Here is a 19269-nt window from a genome sequence, read left to right on the forward strand (position 1 = left end):
CAAATGCTGTCCTCCTACCCACCAAGTTGCTTTAACTTGAAACCAGATGAACCTCATCTCTGAGGAGAAAAAAGTATTTTCCATTCTGGAGCTCTGTGTGGAGGGACATGTGTACCTTGAAAAATACTCTTTATTCTTAATAGTTAACTAATCACTTTGACATTTATTAACCCTAAACACTTGCTATTTTTCTAGAACATTCAAGGTACCTAGATTTTCTCTGCAACATAAACAACTTCTGGTCTAATTACAAGAATGAAAAACATTTATTTACAATGTAGACCATATTCATTTTGTCCTACTTTTTCCAGTAAATAACATTTTATTAAATAGTACAAATATCAGAGCAAAAATAAAAAACAATTAGAAGTGACTGTCATTAGGGGCGCCTGGGTGGCGTAGTCGGTTGGGCGTCCGACTTCAGCCAGGTCACGATCTCGCGGTCCGGGAGTTCGAGCCCCGCATCGGGCTCTGGGCTGATGGCTCAGATCCTGGAGCCTGCTTCCGATTCTGTGTCTCCCTCTCTCTCTGCCCCTCCCCCATTCATGATCTGTCTCTCTCTGTCCCAAAAATAAATAAACGTTGAAAAAAAAAATTTTTAAAAAAGAAGTGACTGTCATTAGATTATTTTCATTTAGCAACAGTTGACCTAGCTCTGAATTCTGCAGGCACATCCTCTTTCAGCCGTTGTTTTCCTTTAGAAAACTACAGTTATGCTCAGCTTGTAGCAAAAGATGCTAATTTGATCACACTGATTCCTTTTAATGCAAAGAGTGAATTGTTTTTAGACCACTGGTGATTAATGTGGGTATTGATTAGCTGATCAATAAGGCCACAGTGTCTAATTATTGATAATCCCTCTCCAAATGAAAGATCGAGTATAAGGAGTCCTAGTTACAGAGTTCAAAATATAAAGTGATTCAATGTGATGCCTGGTAATTGAAAGTCAAACTAATCCCATAAATTAAATCACAACAATCCATAACATTTACCTGATAAATCCTTTGGAAGCTGTATTTAACTTTCACTATTCTTGACTTTTCCCCCTTACAAAGCCCTCTGAAAAGTGCACAATTTGTTGAGAGAGATAAAAATCATTCCAAAGTGATTTATCTTTATGAAGTAAGGGATCCAATGGCACCAACACTGATGGTTACACATTCAAAATGATGGCTTCATCCCTGCGTCACATCATAGACTGAAGAATAAAGAAAACTGAAGGTGAATGCTCAAGAGAATGAAGGCTGTCCCTGTTACTTAGGCTCACAGACCTGAAAGGAACGTCAGCGATGCCATAATCACCTTTTCACTCTTCTACAGGCAGTTTAAGGGATCTGAGCTTGTCACAGAGCCAGCCAGAGGTCAGGGCAGGATTGAGAAACAAGGTCTGTTACAAATTCTACTCTTTTCTAGTGTGTCCAGGATATGTAGGCATTAAGTTTATACCATGGTCAAATTTTACTCATAATGTCAGTTACTATGACATGCAATAATAATAAACCTTTTTTTATTCTCTGAGACAGATATTAGCTTGTTCCAGAGGCCTTACATTTCCACTCTTGATGAAGAGGCAAGGTGGGGAGATCTTGCTGATGGAAGACAACTAAATCTCTACCCATTTTGGGATTACCTCAGTCTCCCTGGGTAAATGCTCAGCTTGGAAAATTTCCTCCTCTTGCTTCTCCTCGAGATGGCATCTGAGTCTATGAGGGGCTTATGTTCAGTGGGAGAGGGGAGAAGCAGATCTTTGTGGGTTTTTGGCAGTCCTCTGGAATTTACTAAAATTGGCTGTGAGGCGACTGATCTGACCCCCAGGAGTCCTGCACAGACCACTACTGATGCACAGCTGCTCCTGCCTAGTGTTCTTTATCTCCTTCGCTTTTATTCCTTTTCTGCTTTTTATTTTGACACAGTTAATCCATGCAAAATTATCTCTGTAATAGTAAGTAAGTAACTTAACAAGTAAGTTAGAGACCTTGATAATGAAAACGCATGAATCCACCATTCTACTTAAGAAATGGAATATAATCAGTACAGTTGACATCCCTTAACAGACCCTTCCCAAACTCCTTCACCTGTTTTCTTTGGTTTTCTGTTTGTCATTCCTTTGTTTATCTATATGAATTTAGGATATAGGTAAATGTGTCTAATATAGACAGTTTTTTATTTTGTTTGTCTTTGAATATCATGATGGTTCATAGCTCATGTATGCATTGTGGCTTACTTTTTTTTTTCAATCAACATTCTAAGATTCATCTATTCTTATCTCCATGAATTCTTGAGCGAAAGCCAAAGTTGGTGAGAAGAGAGTCCCTGAAGAATACAAACTGTATTTCATCTTGCCTTTGCTCCTCTGAAGAAAATCTCCCTTGATGGAAAGCTTTCTACATCCTCCTGCTATCTGGTGAGGACATCTCTGTTCTATACCCGCTGCACCATCATTTATAGTAAAACTTATTACTATAAACTCTCTTTCAGTAAAAGTATGTAGATTGATCACACCTGGATGTTGATATATAAAAAGGAACTTTATTAAATTTAGAAGGTCTTTCTTTTTTGGAAGAAAACCTAGCTTTTTGGACTTCTGTTTCCAGCTAAGACAGTAGTTTGCATCAATTTAACATAAAAAAATTATAAAAACTGTGTGAAGTTCTTGTTTGTTCATTTGTTTGTTTGTTTAAAGCATCTTTTTGAAGCTATCAAAGAGCAATCAAGGCATCCTGGACCTGAGGAGACCAGATCTCAAAGAAAAGACAAAAATATTGGGGTGAGTAACATTTACAATTGCACCAAAAACCATAAAACACCTAGGAATAAACCTAACCAAAGAGGTGAAAAATCTATACACTGAAAACTATAGAAAGCTTTTGAAAGAAATTGAAGAAGACACACACACAAAAACGGAAAAAGATCCCATGCTCCTGGATAGGAAGAACAAACATTATTAAAATGTCAAAGCAATCTACATATTCAATGCAATCCTTACAAAAATAACATCAGCATTCTTCAAAGAGCTGAAACAAACAATCCTAAAATTTTGTATGTAACCAGAAAAGACCTTGAATAGCCAAAGCAATTCTGAAAAAGAAAACCAAAGCTGGAGGCATCACAATTCCAGACTTCAAGGTGTATTACAAAACTGCAATCATCAAGACAGTATGGTACTGGCACAAAAATAGACGCTCAGATCAGTGGAACAGAATAGAGAACCCAGAAATGGACCCACAAATGTATGTCCAACTAATCTTTGACAATACAGGAAAGACTATCCAATGGAATAAAGACAGTCTCTTCAGAAAGTGGTGCTGGGAAAACTGGACAGCAACATGCAGAAAAATGAACCTGGACCACTTTCTTACACCGTACACAAAAATAAACTCAAAATGGATGAAAGACCTAAATGTAAGACAGGAAGCCATCAAAATCCTTGAGGCAAAAGCAGGCAAAAACCTCTTTGACCTCGGTCACAGCAACTTCTTATTCAACACATGTCCGGAGGCAAGAGAAACAATAGCAAAAATGAACTATTGGGACCTCATCAAAATAAAAAGCTTCTGCACAGCAAAGGAAACATCAGCAAAACTGAAAGTCAACTGACAGAATGGGAGAAGATATTTGTAAGTGACATGTCAGATAAAAGGTTGGTACCCAAAATCTATAAAAAACTTATCAAACTCAACACCTAAAAAACAAATAATCCAGTGAACAAATGGACAAAAGACATGAATAAACACTTTTTCAAAGAAGACATCCAGATGGCTAACAGACACATGAAAAAATGCTCCACATCACTCATCATCAGGGAAATACAAATCAAAACCACCATGAGATACCACCTCACACTGGTCAGAATGGTTAAAATTAATAACTCAGGCAACAACAGATGTTGGCAAGGATGCAGAGAAAGAGGATCTCTTTTGCACTGCTGGTGGGAATGCAAACTGGTGCAGCCACCCTGGAAAACAGTATGGAGATTCCTCAAAAAATTAAAAATACAACTACCCTATGACCCAGCTATTGCAGTATTAGGTATTTATCCAAAGGATACAAATGTGCTGTTTTGAATGGGGCCCATGCACCCCAATATTTGTAGCAACACTATTGACAATAGCCAAAGTATGGAAAGAGCCCAAATGTCCATCGATGGATGCATGGATAAAGAAGATGTGGTATACATATACAATGGAGTGTTACTCAGCAATCAAAAAGAATGAAATCTTTCCATTTGCAGCTACGTGGATGGAACTAGAGGGTATTATGCTAAGAGAAAAACAAATATCATATGACTTCACTCCCATGTGGTTCCCATGAACTTTTCCTGAGGCAGGCTGGCACCCAGCCGCAGTCTCTGGGCATCAACAGCAGCACGGTCCCACAAATGTTCCTGGGTATGGCCGGCACCTGGCCATTGCTCAGTGAGACCCTCCCCCAGAAGATCTGAGCAGGTCAAAGCCACAGTCCCTCAGAAGTGAGGGGTTGGGAAACAGCTGCATCTGAGATAAGACTCAGGAGGGAAGTGCCGTCTGGCAGCCTGATGGCTTGGTCACAAATAGTGTAAAAGCAGGGAGTGGATGGAAGCTGGAGACAAAGGATGGTAAGCAATTGCCCATCAGGGAGAACGGAGTTCCAGTACTAGAGACTGGGTAGCTGGGTGATGCCATTTTCACCCCTCCCACACATGCACATACACACCTACAAGCACCACAAAAATCCACCCCAGTAAGCTAAGCAGCGCCATCTAGCGGACAGTGGACCCAATACACTAAGCCCCGCCCAAGTGGGCCAACCTCGCTCTTCAGGAATACCACAAATCTCTCCGCCAGCTCAGTTTATGGACTATAAAGTGCTTCATAGTTTGAATTCTAGGGAAACTGATAACATTTCAATCATATTTCAGTCTGTGCACTGGTCCATCTATTCAATTTTTTTCTTTTACTTTTGTTTCTTTTTCTTGAATACAGAAAGAGAAAAAAAATTTTTATTTTCAACTTCTTAAAATATTTTTCCTTTAATTTTTTTCTACTATATTTTTTACTTTTTTGTATATTTTTCAATTTTATTTTACTTCCACTATTTCATTGTATTCATTTTTTCAAATTTTTGAATGATTTCCTTTTTTGTTTTCTTTTTTCCCCCTTTTTCCTCTAATCTATCAAGCTCCTTTCAACAACCAGACCAAAACAAACCTAGAATCTAGCATCGTTTATTTCATTGTTTTGATCTAGAATCTAGCATTGTTTATTTGATTTGTGTGTGTGTGTGTGTGTGGTTTTTAATATTTAATTTTTAATTTTTTTTACCTTATTAACTCCTTTTTTTTCCTTCAAAATGATGAAATGAAGAAAATCAGCCCAAAAGAAACAGCAGGAAGAAACAACAGCCAGGGACGTAATCAACACAGATATAAGCAAGATGTCTGAACCAGAATTTAGAAACATGATAATAAGAATACTAGCTGGGGCTGAAAATAGATTAGAATCCCTTTCTGTGGAGATAAAAGAAGTGAAAGCTAGTCAGGATGAAATACAAAATGCTATAATTGAGCTGCAACCTCGAATGGATGCCACAGCAGAGCAGCGAATCAGAGATATACAGGACAAACTTATGGAGACTAATGAAGCAGAGAAAAAGAGGGAGACTAAGGCAAAAGAGCATGAGTTAAGAATTATAGAAATCAGTGACTCATTAAAAAAGAACAACATCAGAATCATAGGGGTCCCAGAAGAGGAAGAGAGAGAAAAAGGGGTAGAAGGGTTATCTGAGCAAATCATAGCAGAAAACTTTCTTAACATGGGGAAAGACACACACATCAAAATCCAGGAAGCACAGAGGACTCCCATTAGATTTAACAAAACCGACCAAAAATAAGGTATATCATAGTCAAATTCACAAAATACTCAGGAAAGGAAAGAATCATGGAAGCAGCAAGGGAAAAAAGCCCCTAACCTACAAGGGAAGACAGATCAGGTTTGCAGGTAACCTATCCACAGAAATTTGGCAGGCCAGAAAGGGGTGGCAAGATATATTCAATGTCAATGAATCTGAAAAATATGCAGCCAAGAATTCTTTATCCAACAAGGCTGTCATTCAAAATGAAGGAGAGATTAAAAGTTTCCTGGACAAACAAAAATTAAAGGAGTTCATGACCATTAAACCAGCCCTGCAAGAAATTTTAAGGGGTACTCTCTGAGGGAAGAAAAGATGAAAAAAAAAAAAAAAGACCAAAAGCAACAAAGACTAGAAAGGACCAGAGACCACCACCAGAAACTGCAACTCTACCAGAAACATAATGGCAATAAATTCATATCTTTCAGTACTCACTCTAAACATCAATGGACTAAATGCTCCAATCAAAAGACATAGGGTAACAAAATGGATAGGAAAACAAGATCCATCTATATGCTGTTTACAAGAAGCCCACTTTAGACCTAAAGACACCTTCAGATTGAAAGGAAGGGGATGGAGAACCATCTATCATGCTAATGGTCAACAAAAGAAAGCCAGAGTAGCCATACTTATGTCATACAATCTAGACTTTAACATAAGGACTGTAACAAGAGACAAAGAAGGGCATTATATCATAATTAAGGGGCTATCCACAAAGACCTAACAATCATAAACATTTATGCTCTGAATGTGATAGCACCCAAATATTTAAAATAATAAATCACAAACATAAAGAAACTCATTGATTATAATACCATAATATTAGGGGATTTCAACCCTCCACTTACAGCAATGTACAGATCATCTAAAAAGAAAATCAACAAGGAAACAATGGCTTTGAATGAGTCACTGGACCAGATGGACTTAACAGAAGTATTTGTAACATTTCATCCTAAAGCTGCAGAATATGCATTCTTCTCCAGTGCACATGGAACGTTCTCCAGCATAGATCACATACTGGGACACAAATCAGCCCTCAACAAGTACAAAAAGATTGAGATCATACCATGCATATTTTCAGACCACAATGCTATGACACACGAAATCAACCACAAGAAAAAATTTAGAAAGATAACAAATACGTGGAGACTAAAGACCATCCTACTAAAGAATGAATGGGCTAACCAAGAAATTAAAGAGGTAATTAAAAAGTACATTGAAGGCAATGGAAATGTTAATACCACAGCACAAAACCTCTGGGACGCAGCAAAGGGGGTAATAGGAGGGAAGTATACAGCAATCCAGGCCTTCCTAAAGAAGAAAGGTCTCAGATACACAACTTAACCTTACTCCTTAAAGAGCTGGAAAAAGAACAGCAAATAAACCCAAAACCAGCAGAACACAGGAAATAATAAAGATTAGAGCAGAATTCAATCCTATCGAAACCAAAAACCAAAAACAAAACAAAACAAACAAAAACAGTAGAACAGATCAATGAAACCAGAAGCTGGTTCTTTGAAAGAATTAACAAAATTGATAAACCACTAGCCAGTTTGATCAAAAAGAAATAGGAAAGCACCCAAATAAACAAAATCAAGAATGAAAGAGATCACAACCAACACAGCAGAAATACAAACAATAAAAGACAATATTATGAGCAATTATACACCAATAAAACGGGCAATCTGGAAGAAATTGACAAATTCCTAGAAACATATAAACTACCAAAGCTGAAACAGGAAGAAATAGAAAATTTGAACAGACCCATAATCAGTAAAGAAATTGAATTAGTAATCAAAAATCTCCCAAAAAACAAGTGTCCAGGGTTGGATGGCTTTCCAGGGGAATTCTACCAAACATTTAAGGAAGAGTTAACACCTATTCTCTTGAAGCTGTTCCAAAAGATAGAAATGGAAGGAAAACTTCCAAACTCTTTCTATGAAGACAGCATTACCTTGATTCCAAAACCAGACAGAGACCCCACTAAAAAGGAAAACTATAGACCAATTTCCCTGATTAACATGGATGCAAAAGTCCTCAACAAGATATTAGCCAACTGGCTCCAAAAATACATTAAAAAAATTATTCACTACGACCCTGTGGGACTTATACCTAGGATGCAAGGCTGGTTCAATATCTACAAAACAATCAATGTGATACATCACATCACTAAAAGAAAGGACAAGAACCATATGATCCTCTCAATAGATGCAGAGAAGGCAGTTGACAAAATACACCATCCTTTCTTGATAAAAACTGTCAATAAAGTAGGGATAGAAGGATCATACCCCAAGATCATAAAAGCCATATATGAAAGACCCAACACTAATATCATCCTCAATGGGGAAAAACTGAGAGCTTTCCCCCTAAGGTCAGGAACAAGACGGGGATGTCCACTCTCGCCACTGTTATTCAACATAATATTGGAAGTCTTAGCTTCAGCAATCAGACAACACAAAGAAATAAAAGGCATCAAAATCAGCCAAGAGGATGTCAAACTTTCACACTTCACAGATGACATGATACTCTTTATGGCAAACCAAAAGATTCCACCAAAAAACTTCCAGAACTTATCCATGAATTTGGCAAAGTTGCAGGATATAAAATCAATGCCAATGGACAGAAATCGTTTGCATTGCTATGCACCAATAATGAAGCAACAGAAAGAGAAATCAAGAAATTGATCCCATTTACAATTGCACCAAAAACCATAAAACACCTAGGAATAAACCTAACCAAAGAGGTGAAAAATCTATACACTGAAAACTATAGAAAGCTTTTGAAAGAAATTGAAGAAGACACACACACAAAAATGGAAAAAGATCCCATGCTCCCGGATAGGAAGAACAAACATTATTAAAATGTCAAAGCAATCTACATATTCAATGCAATCCTTACAAAAATAACATCAGCATTCTTCAAAGAGCTGAAACAAACAATCCTAAAATTTTGTATGTAACCAGAAAAGACCTTGAATAGCCAAAGCAATTCTGAAAAAGAAAACCAAAGCTGGAGGCATCACAATTCCAGACTTCAAGGTGTATTACAAAACTGCAATCATCAAGACAGTATGGTACTGGCACAAAAATAGATGCTCAGATCAGTGGAACAGAATAGAGAACCCAGAAATGGACCCACAAATGTATGTCCAACTAATCTTTGACAATACAGGAAAGACTATCCAATGGAATAAAGACAGTCTCTTCAGAAAGTGGTGCTGGGAAAACTGGACAGCAACATGCAGAAAAATGAACCTGGACCACTTTCTTACACCGTACACAAAAATAAACTCAAAATGGATGAAAGACCTAAATGTAAGACAGGAAGCCATCAAAATCCTTGAGGCAAAAGCAGGCAAAAACCTCTTTGACCTCGGTCACAGCAACTTCTTATTCAACACATGTCCGGAGGCAAGAGAAACAAAAGCAAAAATGAACTATTGGGACCTCATCAAAATAAAAAGCTTCTGCACGGCAAAGGAAACATCAGCAAAACTGAAAGTCAACTGACAGAATGGGAGAAGATATTTGTAAGTGACATGTCAGATAAAAGGTTGGTATCCAAAATCTATAAAAAAAACTTATCAAACTCAACACCTAAAAAACAAATAATCCAGTGAACAAATGGACAAAAGACATGAATAAACACTTCTCCAAAGAAGACATCCAGATGGCCAACTGACACATGAAAAAATGCTCCACATCACTCATCATCAGGGAAATACAAATCAAAACCACCATGAGATACTACCTCACACTGGTCAGAATGGCTAACATTAGCAACTCAAGCAATGATAGAGGTTGGTGAGGATGCAGAGAAAGGATCTCTTTTGCACTGCTGGTGGGAATGCAAACTGGTGCAGCCACCCTGGAAAACAGTATGGAAGTTCCTCAAAAAATTAAAAATAGAACTACCATATTACCCAGCAATTGCACCACTAGGTATTTATCCAAGGGATACAGGTATGCTGTTTTGAAGGGGCACATGCACCCCAATGTTTATAGCAGCACTATCAACAATCCCAAAGTATGGAAAGAGCCCAAATGTCCATCGATGGATGCATGGATAAAGAAGATGTGGTATATATATACAATGGAGTATTACTCGGCAAGCAAAAAAGTGAAAACTTTCCATTTGCAGCTACGTGGATGGAACTAGAGGGTATTATGCTAAGCAAAATTAGTCAATCAGAGAAAGAGAAATATCATACGACTTCACTCATGTGTGGAATTTAAGATACAAAACAGATGAACATAAGGGAAGGGTAGCAAAAGTAATATAAAAACAGGGAGGGAACAAAATGTAAGAGACTCTTAAATATGGAGGGGCACCTGGGTGGCTCAGTTGGTTAAGCATCCCACCTTGCTCAGGCCATGATCTCACATTTCGTGGGTTCGAGCCCCATATCAGGCCCTGTGGTGACAGTAAAGAGCCTGGAGCCTGCTTCAGATTCTGTGTTTCCCTCTCTATCTGCCTCTCCCTGCTGTCTCTCTCTCTCTCTCTCTCTCTCTCTCTCTCTCTCTCTCTCTCTCTCTCAAAAATAAACATTAAAAAAATTAAAAAGAAAAAAGAGAGACTCTTAAATATGGAGAACAAACAGAGGGTTGCTGGAGGGGTTGTGGGAGGAGGGATGGGCTAAATGGGTAAAGGGCAATAAAGAATCTACTCCCGAAATCATTGTTGCACTACATACTAACTAACTTGGATGTAAATTTAAAGTAAATAAATAAATAATAAAAGTGTGGGAAAAAAGAAAAAAGAAAGTGGCAGGTCAGAACTTTTAGTAGGCTCATGGGACTGGGATATGGACAGTTGGAGTTCAGGCTTGCCAAAGCCACCAGGATTGGAAGGATTGGTTCCCAGGAGAGAAGGGGATTTCAGGGATGTGAGCCTGATGGTCTGAGCTGCTTTTTTTTCTCTCAGAGTATTTGCCTATTTGCAAAATGTGCAGGCAGAGAGGTGGGAAATCCAAGCAGAAAGAGCTACTAAGAGACTGAGAAGCTAAATAAAATTATTCACTGCCTTTAATGTGAGGGAGACAGAGGCTGAAATTAAGGCCCAGGGAAGTTGAGGGCTTTGGTAAAGACATGAGTCCAGTTTAGAGCCCTGAAGGAGTAACTGTAGGAGTACAAATACATTGGAAAAAAACAAGGCCTTCCTAAGCATGAAGTCCAGCCTTGAGACATCCCAATCTGAGACTTTAAGTCAATATGATTTGACCCTATTATAACAGCAAGAAAGCAACAAAAAAAGACTTTCAGCATTTTCATGAGGCCAGAAAGACAAAAGCTGAAGGTCAGTGTTACTAAGGCAATCAGGACTTGAGGGGATGGGAGTAAAGTGACCCTTAGATAAGTGACCCCAACATTCTGACCCATTCTTCTTGAAGCATTTTCCAGTGTCTAAGCTACAGAAGGCAAGAGGCTGAGACACCATACAGAAAGCAGCAGCTAAGATACTAAAAAGCTAAGTCACACTTGACAAGGATGAGAAGCCTTAGAAAATATGCCAGGATTTCCACTGAGACCCCTGAAGACCAAGCCCTAGGAAGGAAGGAAACTGGAAATCATAGTATCCTTACAAACACTAAACCCACCTTCAAATCATCTTGATCCCTGACTCAATCAAAGCAAAATACACTCAAGAAGAAAATTACATTTTCCTTAGAAAATACTGTCACCCAAAGCCCCTACAATTTTTCATTTGTAATATCTGATGCACAATCAAAACCTACCATGTATGCCATGATACAAGAAAATGCCCAAAGTCCAAGATTTTTTTAAAAAAGATAATATAAACAGACCCACAAGTGATTCAGATATTAGGGTTATTATAAATTTTGAATGTCTATACATTAATATATTCAAGAAAATAGATGACAAAATAAATAGTCTCACCAGAGAGTTAGAATCTTTGAAAGAGAATTAAATGCAAATTCTAAAATTGATATATACACTGATATTATAAATAAAAGTCAAATTATGGAGGGGCGCCTGTGTGGCTCAATCGGCTGAGTGTCCAACTTTGGCTCAGGTCATGATCTCGCAGTCTGTGAGTTCGAGCCCCGCATCGGGCTCTGGGCTGACAGCTCAAACCCTGGAGCCTGCTTCAGATTCTGGGCTCCCTCTCTCTCTGCCCCTCCCCCCACTCATGCTCTGTCTCTCTCTCTCTCTGTCAAAAATAAATAAACACTAACAAAAATTTTTTTAAAAGTCAAATTATGGAAACAGCCCAAATTTATGATAAATGGATAAATATATATATAATGGAATAAATTGTAATGCAATAAATAAATGGAATGGAATAAAGAAGTGGTATGCACACACACACACACACACACACACACACACACACATACACACACACACACACACACACAATGGAATATTACTCAACCATCAAAGACAATGAAATCTTGCCATTTGCAATGATGGTAATGGAGCTATAGAGTATTATGCTAAGCAAAATAAGTCAGTCAAAAAAAGACAAATACCATCTGATTTCACTTATATGTGGGATTTAAGAAACAAAACAGATGAACATACAGGAAAAAAAAAAGAAAGAAAGAAAGGCAAATCAGGAAACAGACTCTCAACTACAGAGAACAACCTGAGGGTTGCTGGAGGGCAGGTAGGCAGAGGGGTGTGTTACACAGGTGATGGGGATTGATGAGGGCACTTGTTGGGATCATCATTAGGAGTTGTATGTAAGTGATGAATCACTAAATTCTACACCTGAAATTAACATATCACTGTATGTTAACTAACTAGAATTTTAAAACTTTAAAGAAAAAAAAAAGAAAAGAAAAATAACTGGCATTAAGAATGCAGTAGATGTGCTTGATGGATAAGACAAAGATTAAACATGGATTAAATGTAGCAGAAGATGTGAACAGGAAAATAGGTCAGTAGAAAATGTCCAGCCTAAAGCATGGTGAGAAAAACAGAAGGAAAATAGAGAAAAGACCAAACTATGCAAAACATGTATAGTTGGGAGAGAACACAATAAAAGCAATATGTGAAAAGATTATAGTTGAGAATTTCCCAAAACTAAAGAAACTCATGAATGGTTTATATAATGAAGTAGGTAGAAATACAGAGTGCAAGAAGAAATGAATAGAACCAGAAAGAAGCACATTTGTGGGAAAAAATAAGAATAAATACAACAATATAATGCCTGAAAAGCTTAAAACATGTGTACAATTAAAATACATCAGAAAAAAACAGTAACACAGAAAAGTAGAGATGAATATATGAAGTGAAAGTTTCCTAAGGTTCAGGAAATATTAAAAGTACTAATTTACACAAAACACTAATGAGTCAAGGATGTGCACTGTGACCTCAAGGGTAAGTACTAATGGACTAAGAAAAGAATAAAAGGGGAAAATTGAAGAAAATAATTAATACAAAAGAAAATGAGAGGGCAAAAAAGAAAAAAAACAAACAAAGAAGAGACAAACAGAAAACAAATAGAAACACAACAGATTCAAACCCAAATACAGAAGTAATTATACAAATCATAAATAGATTAAGAAATCCATTAAAAACTAAATATATGCTGTCTAGTGGGGCACCTGTGTGGCTCAGTCAGTTAAGAGTCCAACTCTTGGTTTTAGCTCAGGTCATGATCTCGAGGCTCACGGGTTCATTGTGGAGCCCACTTGGGATTCTCTCCCTCTTCCTCTCTGCCCCTCCCTGACTCACATTCTCTGTCTCTCAAAATAAATAAATAATAATAAAAAACTTACAAAAAAAAGAAAAAGTGACATTTAAGGCAGAAAGCAAAAGAATAAAAAACACATACCCTGCAAACATTAATGAAAAGTTTTACTGATAACAAACAAATTAGACTTCAGGGCAAGCAGTCTAATTTGACTAATCAAATAAAAAGGGAATATGTATATATTGGCATTTCTAGTGGTAAAGAGGAGCATTTCCTAACAATAAAGCATCAATTCACTAGGAAAATATAACATTTCTAAATTTGTATGCCCCTAAAAACATAGCCTCAAACCATATAAAGCAAAACCTGACAGAACTAAAGGATAAATGGACAAATCCACAAACATGGTAGGAGATTTTTAACACACTTGTGTTGATAACTGACATCACATTGATAGAACAAATAGACCAAGAATCAGGAGAGATATAGAAACTTTGAATGATATAATTAATCAGTTTGATCTAATTGTATGTATGCATACATATGTGCATGTATCACTGCATCCAATACACATTCTTTTCAAGTGTATATACTACATTTACCAAAGTCAACTAATCACTGAGGTAAATAAAGTTTCAACAAATGACACACTATGGAAATCCTTCAAAGTAATTTCTTTGATTGGTGAAATTAAGACAAAAATCAATAACAAAATGATAACTAGAAAATCTAAACTGTCTGGAAATTAAACAATATACTCTTCATCCAGTTATTTAAGAAATAACTAAATTAATAACTGAATAGATTCGGTTAAAGAAGAAATCACAATGGAAATGAAAAACTATTTTGAACTGAATTATGATTAAAAATTATAAAAAAAATATAATATCCTAACTTGCATAATATAGCTAAAAGAAAAAAAAACTTGATTGTTTTTAATGCATATCTTAGAAAACAGGAAAGGGTGAGGGTAAATGATTTTAGGATTTTAGGATTTTAGGATTTTACTTTTTAAGTAAGGAAACAAAACACAAAGAAAGTAAAAGGAAAGAAAGAAATATAAAAGCAGAAATTAATGAAAGAAAAAATAGAGAAAATCAACTACGACAAAACAGACTTCTTTGAAAAGATTAACAAATTTGATAAAATACTAAAGACTGATCTCTAAAGAGAAAATGCATAAATTAGCAATATTAGGAATTTAAAAAAAGACATCACTACAAATCTTATAGGCCTTAAAAAGGTAGTAATAAGATTACGAACAAACTTATGCAACCACTTTTTAAACTTTAGATCAAATAGATAATTTTCTTGAAAGCACGACTAACTAAATTTACACAATAAGGGCGCCTGGGTGGCTCAGTCAGTTAAGCATCCAACTGTTGATTCTGGCTCAGGTCATGATCTCACAGCCATGAGATCAAGCCCCAAGTCGGGCTCCAAGCTGGGTGTGCAACCTGCTTAAGATTCTCTCTCCCTGTCTCTCTCTCTCAAAAGTAAATAAACATTTAAAAATAAATAAATTTGCATAAGAAGAAAAGTCTGTTAGGACTAATGTATTAAAATTACATACATTTTATGTGTAATTAAAATGTTCCCAAAAATAGAACACCAGGCACAAATGGCTCTATTAGTGGATTATTTGGAGGATTTAAGAAAGAAGTAACATAACCTTATACAAATTTACCCACAAAGCAGAAAAGAGGAATATTCCCCATTGCATTTTATAAGGCTCACATAACTTCATGAAGGACATTATAAGAAAGATAATGGACCTGTATATCTCATGAACATAGATGCAAAAAATCTAAACATAATTTAGCAAATCAAATCCAGAAATAACAAAAACTAATGCACTAGAACCAAGTTCAGTTTGAATGCAATATTAATTCAATACCCAGAAATCATTCCATTCATATCACCTATTTATACAATATAATTCACTACAGTAACAAAAAAGACGGCATGATCATCTTAGTAGATACAGGAAAGCTATTTGATGAAAATCAACACTCTGCTAATTAAAAAATCAAAACTCTAAGCAAACTAGGAATAAGAGACTTTCTTTAATCTGGTAAAGAATACCTTTAAGGGTGCCTACATGGCTCAGTTGGTTAAGCATCCAACTCTTGATTTTGACTTAGGTTGTGATCTCCTGGTTTATGAGTTTGAGCCCCATGTGGGGCTTGTGTTGACAGTGCAGATGCTGCTTGGGATTCTCTCTCTCCCTCTCTCTCTGCCCCTCCCCCACTTGTGCTCTCTCTCTCTCTCTCTCTCTCTCTCTCTCTCTCTCTTTCTCAAAATAAATAAATAAAAACTTAAAAAAAAAAAAGAATACCTTTAAACGGTGAAGTATTGGAAACTTTCCCCAAAGGTCGAGAATGAAAAAGAATCTCACTATTATCACTTGTATTTAACATTTTATTGGAGATCCTATTCAATGTAATTATAAAAGAAAAATTAAAATGCATATAAATCAGAAAGGAAAAAAATAAAACTATTCTAGTTTGCAGATGATTATGAAAGTATATAATCCAAAAGAATCTACAAATAAACCACTAGAATTAATATATGAACTTAGAAAAGTGTCTGGATACAGGGTCATGATGGAAACCTCAATTTCATTTCTATATGGTAGCAATACACATTTGAAGATGAAACTTGAAAAATTACATCATTTAAAGTAGCAACTAAGGGGAACCTGGGTGGCTCAGTCAGTTGAGTGTCTGACTCTTGCTTTGGGCTCAGGTCATGATCTTCTGTTTCAGGACAGAGAGCCCCGCATCCGGCTCGGCTTGGGATTCTCTCTCTCTCCCTCTCTTCCTGCTTCTTCCCCATTCATGCTCCCTCTCTCAAAATAAATAAACTTTAAAAAATAAAATAAAATAGCAACACAAAAATTTTAAACATCAAATATCTAGAAATTAACCTAATTAAAGATATGAGACACTTCTCCAGAGAAAACTAAAATATTTCTGAGACAAATTCTCCTTATACAAGGTTTATTCATAAACCTAAATAAATGGAAAGATAACTACATTTATGCCTTGAGATCATCAGTAATTTAAAGATGTCAATTCTCCTCCAAACTAATTTGTAGGTACAATGTAATCATCATCAAATTCCCAATAGATTTTTTTCTGTAAAAATTAACAAGCTGGTTCTAAAATTCATATAGAACTGCAAAAAGCCGAGAAAAGCCAAAATCATCTGCAAGAAGAATACCAAAGCTGGAAAACTCCCTACCACATATCAGGACTCCTTACGATGCTGCATTAATGAAGAAGACAGTGTGGCATTGGTAGAGTATGGATGAATAGACAAATCAGAACAGAAAGTCCAGAAACAGACCTCACATATGTAGTCATTTAATTTATAACAAAGATGGCACCACAATGCAGTGGGGGAAAGAATGATCATTTCAATAAATAGCAATGGGTCAATTAAGTATCCATTTGGGGGAAAGTTCATCTTGACCCTCTACTTTGCACCATAAACAGAAATAAACTCCAGCTGGATTTTAGACATAAATGGGAAAAATATAACAAAAAAAGCTTCCGGGAAATGACAAGGGAATGTCTTCATGAACTTTAGGGGAGGCGAGGATTTCTTAGACAAAATACAAAAGCATAAATCATAAAGAAAAAGATTGATAAGTAGGATCACTTTAAAAAATAAGAATTTTTTTCAAAAAAACATACTATTAAGAAAGTAAAAAGGCAAGCCAATAGTGGAAGATGATTATAAGATACATATCTGACAGAGGATTTACATCTAAAATATAAAAAGAACTATAAAATCAACAAGAAAAAATTGTCAGAACAATTTTAATGGTCAAAACAAACCAAAAAATGGATTGAATAAGACTTTCACAAAGGAGGGTGTGTAAATGGCTAATAAATACATGAAAAGGTGGTCAGCAATATTAGTCACTAGGGAAATACAAATGAAAACCACAGTGAGATAACACTATGCATGCAATAAAAAGGCTAAAATGAAAACAAAAAAGTCACAATAGAAAGTATTGATGTCTGGAATTTTTATTTACTGTGTTGAAAAATAAATTGTGGTATATTTGTGAAGTTAAATACTATACATCAATGAAATTGAACAAACTAATACTCTACACAATAACATGGATAAATCTCACAAACCTAATTTTAAGAGAAAGAAGCCAGACATAAATCATCACAAAATAGATGAATCATTTTACATAAAGTTCAAATATAGGCAAAACAAATCTATGGTGATAAAAGTTAGACTAGAAGCTACCTCTCATGGGAAGTAATTAAGTGTAAGGGGCAGGGAAATTCTGGGGTGCTGGCAGTGTTCTTTATCCTGATCTGTACAGTAGTTGCTTACACAAATGCATTCTCTTTGTAAAAATTCACCAAGCAGAACACTTAGGATTTATGTTTTTTTTTTTTTTTTGGTCAATATGTGATATTCAATTCAAAAGTTTACTTAAAAAAAAAAAAAGCCTCTCTTTTGTTTGAGACAATTGACTTAATGCAGATCAGAAGTCCTATTTTGGAATTCAAAAGCCAAACATTGGATCTTTCTTTCTCTTTTCATTCTGTTATAACAGTCCAAAGCTTCCCCCAAGCACTGGATGCCTCTGGCTGGATAGCAGAAGAATCATGTAAAAGGAAGTACAAAAAGGAAACGAACATTAATATATTTCAAAAATATTATCCCTGTTACACTTTTCATAAAGCCCAGAATCAAACGAACAGAAACAGTTGTAAATTAAAACTGTGATATAATTTTTCAAGATAATGGCAAAAAAATATCTTTGAGAGGATAGCCTTCATGATAGAAAGAATGCTTAGAAATAGACATTCCATATGGTATTTGTACATGTATTCTGGAGAAAACTTGGGAAAAATCTGTAAAAAGTGCATACTTATTTGACTTAGCAATGCCCCTCCCAGAAACATGACTTAAATAAAAAAGAATCTGTGGAGGTACCTATCTACAAGTCTTTTCTTTGTAATTTTGTTTATAATGTAAGGAAATGTGGGAAAAAATCTAGCTACCCAATGACAGAGAAATACTATACATTAGTATGTAAAATTGTAGAAATAAGCGTATTGAAAATGTATGAATAATCATACTTTATTATAGGTGGAAGAAAACAACATACTAAACATAAGTAGACACCATAGAATTCCAATTTGTTAATACGCTTTGAAGAAAATCCAATGGGCCAGGAGGAATTGCCTCTGGATGATGGAGTCATTCATTCATTGATTAGTTAAATGCTAATATGCCAGGGCCAATGTTAGGGAACAGGTGTACAAAGACAGATACGTTCTGTGTTGTTATAGAGATTAAAGCCTGAAAGAAGCCACAAACCCTCACCCATCTAACCCTGCTGGAGGCCTCCTGAGCAAAGGCCCCTAAACCATGACAGAAATGAGAGCTGCTGGAAATATTCATAAGTAAGAAATTAAAGCTTCATAACCTGAAGTTTCCCAGCTACAATTTACATTTCCTAGGGCTGTTTGCTCAGGCAAGGTGAGAAAGAGCTGGTTACCTCCCGTCTCCAATGGATCCACACTACATAAGAAATTGTTAAGTAGTGCCTAAGAGCCAAGAGCACTGTGATGTTGTTTTTGTTTCAGTTTGAATTTGTTTTATATGCCAAAGCAAGCCTCAAAATACAAAAAGAGAAGGCAGAGACATAATTAAAATAAGAATTTCACAATGAAACTCATG

At 36.1% G+C, this 19269-nt stretch overlaps 1 protein-coding gene across 10 annotated transcripts in view; it reads right to left on the reverse strand.

The window, feature by feature from the left end:
* The window catches only part of VEPH1 (ventricular zone expressed PH domain containing 1), a 759919-nt gene that overhangs the window by 666862 nt on the left and 73788 nt on the right, over positions 1–19269 (reverse strand). The window lies entirely within an intron of this gene.

The sequence above is a fragment of the Prionailurus viverrinus genome, chromosome C2 (genome assembly GCF_022837055.1).
Source record: "Prionailurus viverrinus isolate Anna chromosome C2, UM_Priviv_1.0, whole genome shotgun sequence".
NCBI classification, from domain to species: domain Eukaryota; kingdom Metazoa; phylum Chordata; class Mammalia; order Carnivora; family Felidae; genus Prionailurus; species Prionailurus viverrinus.